Below are 4,776 nucleotides of genomic sequence, written 5' to 3'. Positions count from 1 at the left end.
CCTGGTCTTCCGGGCGCCGGGGTAGACCTGGAATTCCGGGCGCCGGGGTAGGCCTGTTCCCCTGGAGCCGGGGTAGACCTGGTGTTCCGGGAGCCGGGGTAGACCTGGTGTTCCGAGCGCCGGGGTAGACTTGGTGCACGGAAGCCTCGGGGTAGACCTGGTCTTCCGGGCGCCGGGGTAGACCTGGTGCACGGAAGCCTCGGGGTAGACCTGGTCTTCCGGGCGCCGGGGTAGACCTGGTCTTCCGGGAGCCGGGGTAGACCTGGAATTCCGGGCGCCGGGGTAGGCCTGTTCTCCTGGAGCCGGGGTAGACCTGGTCTTCCGGGAGCCGGGGTAGACCTGGTGTTCCGAGCGCCGGGGTAGACTTGGTGCACGGAAGCCTCGGGGTAGACCTGGTCTTCCGGGCGCCGGGGTAGACCTGGAATTCCGGGCGCCGGGGTAGGCCTGTTCCCCTGGAGCCGGGGTAGACCTGGTGTTCCGGGAGCCGGGGTAGACTTGGTGCACGGAAGCCTCGGGGTAGACCTGGTCTTCCGGGCGCCGGGGTAGACCTGGAATTCCGGGCGCCGGGGTAGGCCTGTTCCCCTGGAGCCGGGGTAGACCTGGTGTTCCGGGCGCCGGGGTAGACCTGGTGCACGGAAGCCTCGGGGTAGACCTGGTCTTCCGGGCGCCGGGGTAGACCTGGTGCACGGAAGCCTCGGGGTAGACCTGGTCTTCCGGGCGCCGGGGTAGACCTGGTCTTCCGGGAGCCGGGGTAGACCTGGAATTCCGGGCGCCGGGGTAGGCCTGTTCTCCTGGAGCCGGGGTAGACCTGGTCTTCCGGGAGCCGGGGTAGACCTGGAATTCTGGGCGCCGGGGTAGGCCTGTTCCCCTGGAGCCGGGGTAGACCTGGTCTTCCGGGAGCCGGGGTAGACCTGGTCTTCCGGGAGCCGGGGTAGACCTGGAATTCCGGGCGCCGGGGTAGGCCTGTTCCCCTGGAGCCGGGGTAGACCTGGTGTTCCGGGAGCCGGGGTAGACCTGGTGTTCCGAGCGCCGGGGTAGACTTGGTGCACGGAAGCCTCGGGGTAGACCTGGTCTTCCGGGCGCCGGGGTAGACCTGGAATTCCGGGCGCCGGGGTAGGCCTGTTCCCCTGGAGCCGGGGTAGACCTGGTGTTCCGGGAGCCGGGGTAGACCTGGTGTTCCGAGCGCCGGGGTAGACTTGGTGCACGGAAGCCTCGGGGTAGACCTGGTCTTCCGGGCGCCGGGGTAGACCTGGAATTCCGGGCGCCGGGGTAGGCCTGTTCCCCTGGAGCCGGGGTAGACCTGGTGTTCCGGGAGCCGGGGTAGACCTGGTGTTCCGAGCGCCGGGGTAGACTTGGTGCACGGAAGCCTCGGGGTAGACCTGGTCTTCCGGGCGCCGGGGTAGACCTGGAATTCCGGGCGCCGGGGTAGGCCTGTTCCCCTGGAGCCGGGGTAGACCTGGTGTTCCGGGCGCCGGGGTAGACCTGGTGCACGGAAGCCTCGGGGTAGACCTGGTCTTCCGGGCGCCGGGGTAGACCTGGTGCACGGAAGCCTCGGGGTAGACCTGGTCTTCCGGGCGCCGGGGTAGACCTGGTCTTCCGGGAGCCGGGGTAGACCTGGAATTCCGGGCGCCGGGGTAGGCCTGTTCTCCTGGAGCCGGGGTAGACCTGGTCTTCCGGGAGCCGGGGTAGACCTGGAATTCCGGGCGCCGGGGTAGGCCTGTTCCCCTGGAGCCGGGGTAGACCTGGTGTTCCGGGAGCCGGGGTAGACCTGGTGCACGGAAGCCTCGGGGTAGACCTGGTCTTCCGGGAGCCGGGGTAGACCTGTCGTCCTACTCCGGGCCCGGCCTCCGGCCGCCCGGCTGCTGCGGCAGACCTGTCGCCCTGGTGTCCCGGGCGGACCTGCTGTCCCGCGCACGACCCACCCTCCGGCCGCCCGGCGCCGGTCTAGAGAGGGAAGGAGCCGGCCGTTGGGAGCCGGCAGCGCTCCCGCCTCCTCCGTGCCCAAAGCGACAGCGGCCCGGCTCCTGCCTCCGTCTCCGGATCCCTCACTGCCTTCAGCCGCTCGACCCCCCTCCCCCCCACCCCGCTGCCGTCCTGCCCCGGGCTCGGACGGGGCCAGGCCGGGCTGGAGCGTCAAGGAAAGAAGGCCGTCAAAGCAGAAGGCTGGGCGAGAGCCGAAGAGAAGGCTTCTCGGCAAAGGGGCCGCCTCTGCCGCGGGCCCCGGCCCTGCTGGCCGAAGGACCCGCCTTCCTCGGTGTCGGCCCGCTCCTGGCCCTCCCGCCGCTGCGGGTGTGCGAACCGGCCGAGGAGAGAGCGGGCGGGGGACGGCGACGGGGGTGGGGAAAGTAGTCTGCGAGCGGCGCCGGGGAGTCTGATGGGGCAGGGCGGGGCGCCCCCAACCGTCGATGGGCGGAGGCGGGGAAAGTCTTCAGGCGGGGCGCCCCCAACCGTCGATGGGCGGGCTCTGAGGGGGCGGCGTCGGATTGCGAGTGTGTGGAGCCGGCGTGTGTGTCACCGTGCCCCTCTCTCTCTGTCTCTCTCTCCCTCCCTTCCCCCCCCCGCCCCCCCGTCCCTCCCTCCCTCCCTCGCTTCCCTTGCGCGCTGGCCCCACTGAAATTCCGTTCGGCCGGGTAGGGCTGCGCGGCACCCCGGGCGGAGGGGGCTGCTGACGCTGCTTCGACGGCAGGCTGACGCAGGCTGCCTGTCAGCTTCGTCTGGGATCGCTCTGGGTACCAGAGGGAAAGAAATAAAGTTCGCCAAGAAAATTCCTTTTCCGGATCAGTTTCTTGCGCCGAGGGAACAGAAGAGTCGTTCTCTTCGAGAAGGGAGGAAAGGGGAAGCGCGGGAAATGAAACCCGAACCCCAAACCAGACCAAGGGGAACCAAGCCACAAAAAACAAAGGGATAACCCCGTAACTCCTAAAACAAACCCAGAAAACTCGAACCAAAAGTCCCGCAACGCACATTCCCCCACCCCCCACAAAAACCCACACCGAGCCCCCCCGCTCGCGCCCGCCCCCCCCACCCCCACCAGGCAAAAAAAGGTAAAGCCGGCCATTGAGAAACGCTCTACTACCCGGGTATGGGGAAATACCTCTTGCCATGGCCCCGGAATAGACTTTTCCTCCGGGCGCCGGGGTAGACCCGTTGTCCGGCCCCCCGGGCTACACCTGGTATCCCGGAGCCGGGGTAGACCTTGTACCCGGCGGCCGGGGTAGACCTGGTATCCCGGAGCCGGGGTAGACCTTGTACCCGGCGGCCGGGGTAGACCTGGTATCCCGGAGACGGGGTAGACCTTGTACCCGGCGGCCGGGGTAGACCTGGTATCCAGGAGCCGGGGTAGACCTTGTACCCGGCGGCCGGGGTAGACCTGGTATCCAGGAGACGTGGTATACCTTGTACCCGGCGGCCGGGGTAGACCTGGTATCCCGGAGCCGGGGTAGACCTTGTACCCGGCGGCCGGGGTAGACCTGGTATCCAGGAGCCGGGGTAGACCTTGTACCCGGCGGCCGGGGTAGACCTGGTATCCAGGAGACGGGGTAGACCTTGTACCCGGCGGCCGGGGTAGACCTGGTATCCAGGAGCCGGGGTAGACCTTGTACCCGGCGGCCGGGGTAGACCTGGTATCCCGGAGCCGGGGTAGACCTTGTACCCGGCGGCCGGGGTAGACCTGGTATCCAGGAGACGGGGTAGACCTTGTACCCGGCGGCCGGGGTAGACCTGGTATCCCGGAGACGGGGTAGACCTTGTACCCGGCGGCCGGGGTAGACCTGGTATCCCGGAGCCGGGGTAGACCTTGTACCCGGCGGCCGGGGTAGACCTGGTATCCCGGAGACGGGGTAGACCTTGTACCCGGCGGCCGGGGTAGACCTGGTATCCCGTAGACGGGGTAGACCTTGTACCCGGCGGCCGGAGTAGACCTGGTATCCAGGAGCCGGGGTAGACCTTGTACCCGGCGGCCGGGGTAGACCTGGTATCCAGGAGGCGGGGTAGACCTTGTACCCGGCGGCCGGGGTAGACCTGGTATCCAGGAGACGGGGTAGACCTTGTACCCGGCGGCCGGGGTAGACCTGGTATCCAGGAGACGGGGTAGACCTTGTACCCGGCGGCCGGGGTAGACCTGGTATCCCGGAGACGGGGTAGACCTTGTACCCGGCGGCCGGGGTAGACCTGGTATCCAGGAGCCGGGGTAGACCTTGTACCCGGCGGCCGGGGTAGACCTGGTATCCAGGAGACGGGGTAGACCTTGTACCCGGCGGCCGGGGTAGACCTGGTATCCAGGAGACGGGGTAGACCTTGTACCCGGCGGCCGGGGTAGACCTGGTATCCCGGAGCCGGGGTAGACCTTGTACCCGGCGGCCGGGGTAGCCCTGGTATCCCGGAGACGGGGTAGACCTTGTACCCGGCGGCCGGGGTAGACCTGGTATCCCGGAGCCGGGGTAGACCTTGTACCCGGCGGCCGGGGTAGACCTGGTATCCCGGAGACGGGGTAGACCTTGTACCCGGCGGCCGGGGTAGACCTGGTATCCCGGAGCCGGGGTAGACCTTGTACCCGGCGGCCGGGGTAGACCTGGTATCCCGGAGACGGGGTAGACCTTGTACCCGGCGGCCGGGGTAGACCTGGTACCCCGGAGACGGGGTAGACCTTGTACCCGGCGGCCGGGGTAGACCTGGTATCCAGGAGACGGGGTAGACCTTGTACCCGGCGGCCGGGGTAGACCTGGTATCCCGGAGCCGGGGTAGACCTTGTACCCGGCGGCCGGGGTAGACCTTGTA

Source organism: Lonchura striata, chromosome 21 (genome assembly GCF_046129695.1).
Source record: "Lonchura striata isolate bLonStr1 chromosome 21, bLonStr1.mat, whole genome shotgun sequence".
Taxonomy (NCBI): Eukaryota; Metazoa; Chordata; class Aves; order Passeriformes; family Estrildidae; genus Lonchura; species Lonchura striata.
The sequence above is the reverse complement of the archived record's forward strand: the minus strand, read 5'-3'. Positions refer to the sequence as shown.